Raw genomic sequence first — 11,393 nt, forward strand, 5'->3', positions numbered from 1 at the left:
TCCCAGAATTTCCCCTCTCCACAAACAGTTGCTCTTCTGTTCCATATCACCCACATATCTTTCCTTTTTCCTTCCATCTTTTACACTAATTGCCTGAGCTACTTTTGAACTTTCCCAGCTATGATACTGTCTTTAGCCTTGCAGCTGGTTTCCCCTTCTCCCTGCCCATGTTCCAGCAACGAGAGTTCCTTCCTCACACCTCCTTCTGTCTTTCCTTCTGGTTCATTCACTATTCTTCATGCCACTGAAGCTCTTGCTGTTCAGCTCTTGCCACACACCCAGATGTCCAGCAAATGCTGCCTATCTAACTCTCTCTCTTTTTCCTGACACTTTTTCTCTTCCATCTTTGTCAAGGAGGAACTGTAGCTTGAGTATAAAGATGATGTTGATTAAGATAACACTCTGTCTTGTTGGAGAGGAAGACCACTTTCTCAGAAAGGAAAGAAATCAAAGAGGAGCCTTCTCAGATGCAGCCTGACCTAACACACCTGGTGACATTATGAAAATTCTTGGGCAGCTTTTCAGAGCTCCACTCATGTTCCTCATGATTAGTAGAAGATTATGGCAAGCTTTTGCATGGATATCACCATCAAGACAGTAAGCTGGCAATACCCTTCAATGAGTATTTGTCACGCTGATATTTAAGAAGTCAACTCATAAAATTATCACTACAGCCACAGAGGCTCATCTTTCTTACCCAGAAGAAGTTAGAGATGAGGCTGTGACAAAAAGACCTTGGTAGTGTTTGAAGCTGTCAGAGTTTCAGGGCTGCTTCCTCCCTGGAGCTCTTATTCAGCAGGGATTTGATGTTGGTCCATGATGCTTTTCAGCAGCAAACGTGGCAAACAGCTGCTCAGATGCATTTACTCGCCTCTGACGTGCCTTCAGTAAAAGGCAGTGAGACAGCACAGTGTAGCCATGGTGGAACTAATGAGCTAAAAGTAGAAAACAGGAGGAGACAACAGCAGGTGGCTTTAGCAGGCGGGAAAATGAAGGTTTCTATTTCCACATGCCGCAGAGGATGATTTTAGCTATTCGGGTAGGTATTTGGGTGGAAATCCTTTCTGCCACTCACCAGGAGTTGAGCAGAGATGCTGCTCATAGACCCTAGTTACCTCCCCATATCCATTTCACTAGTCCCAACGGGGTAGGTCGTTGGTGAAGCCCAGAGCTGAATCCCTCGACAGCTGCTCTGTTTCAACCGGAGATGGTAGCAGCCCCCTCCCTCAGCTCTGCGAAGCTTCCTCACAAGCTGTGCTGCCACTGAAATCGCAGCCAGGAGCTGCTTTTTCCTCCAGAACTGTAGAAGGAAGTGGGTTTCATCTCTGGGACGCAGACTTTGCCGGGGACAGACGTCACTTTATCACCTGTATCTCACGGGTGACACGTGGAGGTGGCTCACAAGGTGGTGCTGGCAGGGAGCGCAGTTCCTCCCTCGGCACTGCGCAGCCGGAGGAGCTGGGAGAACAGAGCGCGGGAGCCGGATGCTCTCCCCGAGAGGGACAGAGATTGCTGCGGCACATACAACAGGCGCTGGAGGGTTGCGGCTTTAGCTCTGACCCGGGTGAACAGGAAGCCCAGGAAGGCAGGGGGCATGAGCTACCTGCATCACTTCCAGGGACACTTTTCCTGAGCTCACTCCCGCTGTGTGCTTTCCAGGACAAAGGGGGAAGGGGTAAGAAAACAGAAGGTGTTGCAGGGAAGTTCCTCCAGACCAATCCCAAAGGGCAGCAAGTTCTTATAGAAAACAGAGAAGTTTTTTCATTGTGTCCTTGGCTATGAACAATTTTCCTGTCCATCCAGTACCTGAGTAACTTTGTGCTCATTGAGCCATCCCAGTTGCACCTCTGGAAGCATGCTCTTCCAGTAAGAGAGCGTGGCAATTTTGGCATGATGGTACTAGAGGGTAACTCCTGTACTCAGGTCACCTGCAAGCAACAAGCATGTTTCCAAACTTGTAAAGGTAGCAATGACACCTTCAGAGAATTCAAACATAGCACAGAGAGCACTCCTGAGACAATTCTCTGCTTCTTCGTTCCTCTGCCAAAACAAACCAAACAAAATCCAACCAAACAAAACCCCCAAAACACACAGGGAATGAGTTTTATTGATATAAAAATATATCCTTCACAAAGGGAGAATCTTAAATGCTTGGAGCACCAGTGACTTTGCTCAGCATCACAGTGCTGTGGGGTGCAGAAGCTGTGGTGTGAAACAGCACCTCAACTCATTTTAGCCTGGAGAAGAGGAGACTCAGGGGTGACCTTATTGCTCTCTACAACTACCTGAAGGGAGGTTGTAGACAGGCAGAGGTTGGTCTCTTCTCCCAGGCAACCAGCACCAGAACAAGAGGACACAGTCTCAGGCTGTGCCAGGGGAGGTTTAGGCTGGAGGTTAGGAGGAAGTTTTACACAGAGAGAGTGATTGCCCATTAGAATGGGCTGCCCGAGGAGGTGAGTCACCATCACTGGAGGTGTTCAGGAGGAGACTTGACAGGATGCTTGGTTGCATGGTTTAGTTGATTAGGTGGTGTTGGATGATAGTTTGGACACGATGATCTTGAAGGTCTCTTCCAACAGAGAGGAGAAGCCATCAGACCTGTTCTGCTCATCCTCTGCTATTGCAGCCCAGCTCATCCTCAGGGTAACACAGACCACATGGGGGGACAGAGTCAGAGTGCCTCAAAGGGGATATTTGGTAATTTGGACTGCTCTTTTAAAGACAGTAACACCTATGACACCGTGGAGACTCAGTGTTTAAAAATACTGTTCAGGACTCTCTTCAGGGTGGGAGAGGAACGGGCAGAGGTGAGGCGAGTCTCTGAAGGTGATTACTCCAGGCAGTGTGGTCCTGGAGCCAAGCGTTGTCATTCGGGGGGTTATGGGACTTTATACAAATAAACCCCTGCTGTTGAGGATGGCTGAGCCTCACCAGCTTTGTTTAAAAATAAGAACATAAATAAATACTACCCTACACTCTGTTTTGCCACACTTCCCAGTCTCTTGCGTTAGTGAGCCAGAAGAAGGTGCAGTTTTCTCCAGCAAGTAAGTGGTGGGATACATTACTGCTCCCTCCCTCCTTTCTCCTCACAGTGCCTCTGTGGCAGCAGACTAACAATTGCCACAGGGATTTAGAGAAACTGCATGTGTTCCAGGAGAATGGGGACTACCATTAACATTTCCTTAAAAGCCAGGGATCACCAGATGTTCCAGTCAAGAAAAAGCCAAGGATGCATTTTAAAAGATCAGAGATGTTGAATTCAAGCTGGACTGGAGCACAATTTGGTCCTACCTTGACAGGCAAAAGCTCAGGGTCTTGCCCCTTGTGACCCATGGAGTATTTCAAATCACTCCTGCAGTGTCCTGCCTGGAAGGATGAGTTCAAATTGCTATGGACCATCAGCAGAATTCTGACCACAGGCTCGTGGACAGGAGCCGCTGTTTTGCTCCTCATGTCACAGCGGAGCAATAAGAAATTTGTGTGGCATACGTCACTAAAAGCAGGACACAACATTTCCTATTTGCCTGTCAAGATCTTATCCCTCATCTCTAGCCTTACTACAGGAGGCTTCTCCGTGTCAGTGCTTGAAAAATGCTTGAAGATGTGCCTTGTCCAGGTCTCTGTGGTGCCCATCTCATTAAAACCCTTCTGTTCCATTGGCTTTCTTTCCCTGCTAAGCTTCAAAGCTGGTGTTAATGCTTTCCACCTCCCGAAAGATAGATTTCTGCATGGGAATCCCTATGTTCTGAGGGAGGTGAGCACAAAACCATCAACTCTTCTGTTCATTCTTTCATGGGGTTTGGGATCAGAATCTCTTGCAGAGGAATAGGTCCATGGTTAGGAAAACAAACAAACAAACAAACATGCCCAAACAAAATGTCTTTTACTTTTAGATATGCTTTGACCTGCTCATTTTGCAGCAAACTTCAGTTAAGTTTTCATTTATGTGGTTTTCCGACACTTCCCCCATCCTGGATGCCCCAGCCTCATTATCTACCTTAACTGTCATTATTTTTTGCATACTTACTCCTCCTATGCATGAGAGATGGCTCACCCACTCTCCCTTTTCCTGCAGAGCTTACAATACCCCAGAAAGTGGGACAGTAGTGGTTGTGGCAAGGATGATGACAAGGGAGGACTGTACAATGCCCACAGAAAAATATTTTGAAGAGCTGAAGGAGGAAAAAAATAAGCAAGAAGTTACCCTCTCTGAGGAGTTCATTTAAAAGCTTATCCTTCACAGGTCTAGCAGTTTCCCACCTACACTGGTTAATTCAATTGATTAACAACATTCTTAGTCAAAGACTTGCAACAGCCCAAAAGAAACAGATGAAAAAGCAGGCAGTGGTAGCCTTTGCATCCCAGGTTGTGTTGCTCCAGCAGGTGATGAAGATTTGCTCTCTGTGAGTAGCTGGAAATCCACTGTTGCCCAGAGATGGAATTTCTTTTTGCAGTCTGGGAGCTGTGAGTCATTTCATCCAAAGTTTGAAGTTTTGAGACACCCTAGTTTGGTATCAGCCTCCTAGTTTCAGGTGTCATTCCTGAGCAGGATCTGACCTGGCTGTGTCACTGCACCAGGCTCTGAGTGAAAACCTCCCCTTGTCTGTTTTGGGAGACAGCTGAGATGCACATGGGCACAGAGAGCCGGTGACAGTGTTTGTCACTCGCTCATCTAGAGGTACAGTCACAGAAACATTCAGACCCTCAGGATCACCAAGTCCAACCAATAACCCTTCTCTACAAAGTTCATCCCTAAACCATATTCCCAAGCACCGTGTCTGAACACATCCAGGGTGGGTGACTCAAGCACCTCCCTGGGCAGCACATTCCAATACCTGACCAACCTATCTGTGAAAATTTCTTTCCTAACGTCCAGCCTAAAAACCCCACAGCACCTGGGCTCTGCTGGAGTCTCCTCCCACCCCAGGTGTGGCCACTTGGCCCTCCCCACCCACTCCCCTTTTTAATCCCCACCAGGAAGGGCAGAAGCCCCAAGCTGAGCCCCTTATGGGCTGGAGGATCCTCCTCTCATCACTGGTGAGTGCCCATGGTGCACACTGGGTGATGGTGGTGGTGACAACAAAGGCCGGGGGGCCTGGTGGCCCCCCGGTTACCTAGGAAGAATGTTGATGACCACTCCAATACCATCCACGGGTGTTGGCTGGGGCTGAGTTCTTCTGTGTAATATCTTGGCTGGTTGGGGGTCTTCCCTAAGCTCTGGGATGGGTGCAAAAATGGTGGTGGTGGAGCAGAAGCTCTTTAGGCAGGGTGGAGGATGGTGAGGGAGGAGCAGGGGCAGCTTGGGGCAGGTGAAGGGTGGTAGCACAAATCCAGGTTGGGTGCAGACTGAGAGAAGCCCTGAAGAGAGAAACTTGGGTGTGTTGACTGATGAGAAGCTCCCCAGGACCCAGCAGCCCAGAAAGTAGCTGTGTGCTGGGCTGCATCCAGAGGAGTGTGGGCATCAGGGTAAGAGGGGGGAGTGAAGTCCTGCCTCAGTGTTCCCATCATAAAAAGGATACAGAGCTGTTGGAGCAAGCCCAGAGGAGGGCCACAAAAATGATTCAAGGGCTACAGCACCTCTGCTGTGAGGACAGGCTGATGGAGTAGGGTTGTTCAGTCTGGAGAAGAGAATACAGAATGAACCAGGTTGGAAAAGACCTTCAAGATCATCAAGTCCAACCTATCACCCACCACCATCTAATCAACTAAACCATGGCTCTAAGTGCCTCATCCAGTCTCTTTTTAAACACTTCCAGTGATGGTGACTCCACCACCTCCCTGGGCAGCACATTCCAATGGCCAATCACTCTTTCTGGGAAGAGTTTCCTCCTAATATCCAGCCTAAACCTCCCCTGGTGCTGTTTGAGACTGTGTCCTCTTGTTCTGTGTTACAGGTTGCCTGGGAGAAGTGACCAGCCCCCACCTGGCTACAGCCACCCTTCAGGTAGTTGTAGACAGCAATAAGGTCTCCCCTGAGCCTCCTCTTCTCCAGGCTAAGCAACCCCAGCTCCCTCAGCTGCTCCTCACAGGGCTTGTGCTCCAAACAGCTCACCAGCTGTGCTGCCCTTCTCTGCTACACATAACAGATACTAAAAGTGTTTTCAGCACATCAAGGGAGGTTCTCCTCTCCCTCTACTCTGCCCTGGTGAGACCTCACCTGGAATATTGCACCCAGTTTTGGGCTCCTCAGTTCAAGAGGGACAAGGATCTGGTGAAGACAGTCCAACAGAGAGCTACAAGATGATTAAGGGGCTGGAGCATGTGCCCTGCGAGGAGAGGCTGAGAGCCTTGGGGCTTTGTAGTCTGGAGAAGATGGAGAAGGGATTTAATGTTTATAAAATATTTAAGGGCTGGCTGTCAAGAGAGAGGGCACAGGCTCTGCTCAGTTGCACCCTGTGATGGGGCAAGGAGCAATGGATATAAACTACAGCACAGGAGGCTCCACTTCAATATGAGGAGGAGCTTCACTGTGAGGGTCACAGAGCACTGGAACAGGCTCCCCAGAGAGGTTGTGGAGTCTCCTTCTCTGCAGACTTTCAAGACCCATCTGGATGTGTTTCTGTGTGACCTGTGCTAGAATCTATGGCCCTGCTCTGGCAAGGGGGGCAGGGGTTGGACTTGATCTTCAAAGGTCCCCTCCAACCCCTAACATCCAATGATTCTAAATCATCACTTGGTGTTTTACCTGGTTACATCCCAGAGAGATTGGCAGTAACCCAAACCCAGTTTTAATTGCTCAGTCAGCCACTGGAGCAGCTGGGCTTGCAGAGTGGCTGAATTGGTGTGTGTTGGAGCTGCCCCGGAGCTGCTGAGTCGTAGTGGGCCCAGTGCTGTAGCACTCGCTTCCCCTTCCCCTGTGAGTGGTGAGGAAAAGGGTGAGTGCCTGGGGTGCTCCTGGCCAGCATCACTTGATGCTCAGCTGCAGAGCTCTTCAAGTTAAAAAATGCTCAAGCCAAGGTTTTGGCTGAGGAAGCAGAGAACTTGGAGAGTGTATGGTCTCTCCCCAGGACAGGGAGAAAAGACCACAAGCTTTGCCCACAGCGGCCCCAAAGCTGGCTTGGCAGTGGGCAGCTGCGCTGGGGGGACTGGCAGAGGGGAGACTGACCCTAAGCTCACTTGGGTGCTGCTTGTGGGAGGTTCGTGGGTTAGACTGAATGGCTAGCCTCTGGACTGGGTTGTACAATTGCTTTTTTGGTTAACCCAGCAATAACCACCATCTCAAGTGACCCTGAAATCCATAGCAAAGATCCCAGGTTCCTCTGGCTTTGGAGAGCTAAACTAGCTGTGCAGCATGGTGATGCACTAAGCCAGAAATTCATAGAAATAAAATGGATTCTGTAATGTCTTTTAGAAGTGTTGGTGTTGGAGCATGCCTTTTCAGCTGCTCCACAATGTGCTGCTTACAGTCACTGCATGGGTGCTCAGCAAGGAGGAGCCTTCCCCTGGGGTGCGGCTGGAAAGCATGGGCTGGGACACGGGGCTCAGCCCCTCCCTCAGACTGAAGCAAACTGTCTGTTCGTTTGCATCCACTTGAGGAAGGAACCTTTGAGTATTTTAGTTCCAGAACCAAACTCTGAGAACATGTTCTCTCTTGCAACATCTGTTTGGGAACAGGCAAGACCACTTCTGAAGGATATCCCTGTGCACGTGTGGCTGCCTTTCTGTGTTCTGCATCTGGCAGTACTGGTATATACTTTATAAACTTATTTAGAGATTTATATTACTGTTATCTTTCACAGATCCTCTTGCAAATTGCCCACTGTCTTCAGAAGCTGGAACAGACAAAAATAAGCGTATTTATTAACCTCATCTTCATACGTGGAAAACAGATTAGGCATTCCCTTCCAGTATCTTAAGGGAGCCTACAAGAAAGCTGGGGAGGGACATTTTAGGATGTCAGGTAATGATAGGACTAGGGGAACTGGAACAAAAATAGAAATGGGTAGATTCAGATTGGATGTTAGCAAGGAGCTCTTCCCCAGGATGGTGGTGAGACACTGGAACAGGTTGCCCAGGGTGGTGGTAGAAGCCCCATCCCTGGAGGTCTTTAAGGCTGGATGTGTCTCTGAGCAGCCTGATCTAGTGTGAGGTGTCCCTGCCCATGGCAGGAGGGTTGGAACTGGATGATCCTTGAGTTCCCTTCCAACCCTAGCAAATCTGATTCTCTCATTCTGCTCAAGGTTACCCACACAGGCAAGGTAGGAACTGAATCCAGACCTCCCATATTCCTACCACATTGGGTAACTCTATCCCAGCATGAACTTGCCTTTCTAGGGAATGTTCTCAGCTGTATCAATACAACTCCAGTTGTTAACATCCCTAAGGTTTTGTCTTTTTGAAGACCTATTGGTCTTGTCTGCTTTCTATAATATCCTCAGATGGGCTGCTGCATGAGTTCTTATCTAGCTTCTAGTAGATGGAAACTTAACACTTTGTATGTAAGACACCTCTGAAAATCCCTACATTTACTTTCCTGTGTGAGCCCAGTGCTAAATTTTTGTGGTGTTTTGTGTTTTTGTGGTTTTTTTGTGTGTGTGAAGCTTTGCTCTTACTAACTTTCTCCTCAAGTGCTAGCAACTAATGTGATGTTGTGAAGCACTGAGAGAAGCAGTTGCACAGGAGGGAGAGCCAGGTCATGCCTGCTGCCCAGTAGCAGCCATTGCTGCTCAAGCAGATCTGGCCTCAGCCACTTTAATAATTACTTCTATTGGTTGTAGACATATGAAGGACACCTCAACAAGCAAGCAGCTAGTCTCCAACTTGGTGGGTAACCCTTACATGCAGAGCAAGCCTGCTGCATGTTCCTTTGGATATGATCCATTGGCTTGAAGATGGTATCTTCACTGTTCAGACTTTGCTGATAAGAGGAGGAAAGGCTTTGGAACATGAAATACAGGTTAGGACCTGCTATGTCTGCCTTTTCCCTTCTCCCTTCTGGCCAAGGAGAACAGAATAGTCACTGTGCTATCCTGGTCCTAATAGAGTACTGGGAGGAGAATGAAGGTAGAATTACAGATCAGCCTGGTGGAAGAGTTTTATCCATGTTGATTCTTGATGACCAGTATTACCCGTTCCTGATGTCTAATGTATCAGATGTCTTCACAGTCAGAAAACTCCAAAAAGAGACAAAACTTACTTTATTTTTTTTTAAGGGAACACCAGAGAAATTAAAGCTTTTAAAGCTTAAAATTAGTCTTACACAGAAGGGGTCCTAAGTCTTTTAATTAGAAAACTATTTCTGCTATAGCCACTTTCTCTTCAAGAACTGATTAGACAAAAGGTTTGCAGATCTCAGCTAATTAAGATCATCTTTAGTGTTTTGCCAAATGTGGTTATTAATTTGAATGTGAAAGATATCTGCTATTAGATACCAAAGATGTAACCATCAGTTGCTGCCATAAGTGTTAAAATGCTGGGTAAGGTGGTCTCACTTTCCTCATGAAATTCAACAGCAGGCCTCCTGAAGTGGCTTGTGGCCTGCTCTAGGCCAGTAGCAATCTGCCAGGTTTTTAAAAGACTGTTTAATTTTGCAGATCTGAAGCAGTACAAGTCTAAGGCTTAGTTGGTCCAGTTTAGTAACAAGTTGAACCCAAAGTGAGGAAGTGTGATGGTGTGTTTTATGCTGCCTGGACATATCTCAGGCCTGTTTAAGGGAAACTGATTTTTACCTAACCTTGATGATGAAACTGTTCTATTTACAGGTTTGTGTAATACAGAAGAACCTTCCTCTGCTGACCCTAACAGTCCTCACCTGTCTGTAGACAGAGCTTGTTGTAGCTGAATTACTTTGTGTAAGTAGAACTTAAGCTATTCAAGAAATGGTATCTGCAGGTACTGCAGATGGTGTGGTCTGAGTCTGCATTTCATGTTTGCATTTGCCCAACCAAAATAAGTTGCTTTTGTAAGAAGCAACAGAGAACATCTATCCCAGATTGTTTTCTTGCCCTGGTTGAGACTCATAGAATTGTTTCTGTTAGAAAAGATCACCAAGATAATGAAGTCCAACTGTTAACCTAACATCACCATAACTATTAAGCCACATCCCAAAATGCCACGTCCACATGTTTCTTCAATGCCTCCAGGGAGAGCCCATGTTTGCTCCAGAGGATTCAGAAGCTGACCGGAGCAAGTCAACAGTGAGGAGCAGCAGGGGTGCAAATACCCCTCTAACTGTTCTGGCTTCATGAAGCTGTGCAGCACAAGATGCTTTGCCAAAAAGCTGATGGGGTCACACCTCCTTCATATCACACAGCAACACAGGCAAATTTTTGGTGGGTATTGCAAGATTGAAAGCTTAATGCCATGACAGATTTGATGTGTAGTTATATAGGACAAATGCCAAATCAAGAGCTCTAATGAGCGTCACGTTATGCCCATCTTCATGTGGATGCAGGTTATTTTGACCCAACATGTAAACCTAGGTGTCTCTAGCTGCTGCCATTGGGTGCACGTTTTCCACAGAGAGTCTCAGGCTAGCCTGTGGAGCAGCTGTTGCGAGCTCCTTACGGCCACCACTTTGAAGCATTTGAGAACGTGGTGTGTTTAATAGCCTATGCTTAGAATGAACACACAGATGAACTGCCAGGTTTGTCTAAAGCCAGTACTTAAATATGCCCTGGGATTCAATTGTGTGTACCAAGTAACTCTTTTGTTGCTTATGTTGACTTTTAACTTTCTTGCGCAACTTCGGCATATGGTCAGAAGTGTGACTCTCTTCAAAGTTCTTTATCTGGAACTGAAGACAATATAAAACTGACTAGAGCATGTATGTATCTGTCTAGCTGTGTTTAGAGATGTAGGATGAATTACCCAGACTATTTTATATAAACAGGATTAGGAGCTTATATAAACGGTGATCTTAAGTCCATTCACAACAAAGCTGAGGCTTCCCCAAGAACAGCTGATTTCAGTTACAAAACAAACAAAAAATACATAAATGAGGAAACAGCTACAAAGTAGCCTTCCCATTTCAGGATGGGGGTTTGGAAGTGGTCATTTCAGTCCACCAGTTACTTACACCTGCACAAACAGTGTTGAATACAGCAAGAATTTTTCACCTGTTCTTCACATGGACTGTATTGTATGAGCCAGGAGGAAGCACAAACCTCACCCTGTACTACAACACTGTTGTCACTTATAGCTATATATGGACTTGTGACAAATGAGATGGCGAGGTTGGTAGGTTTACCTGTTGAAACACACACTCAAGCTAAGGATCAAGCCATTCCTTTTTAGCTTTAGCTTCCAGTCAAGATCTGTTGAACTGCTCCCCACCGAACACTTCTATACGCTTGGCATTCACAGGCCACAAATGCCACAACCTAGCAAGAAAAAGGAGGCTGCCTCTTGCTTCCTGTTACAATTCTCTGAGCCTGAATGCCTCCCCCAACCCT

Source organism: Dryobates pubescens, chromosome 4, assembly GCF_014839835.1.
Source record: "Dryobates pubescens isolate bDryPub1 chromosome 4, bDryPub1.pri, whole genome shotgun sequence".
Taxonomy (NCBI): Eukaryota; Metazoa; Chordata; class Aves; order Piciformes; family Picidae; genus Dryobates; species Dryobates pubescens.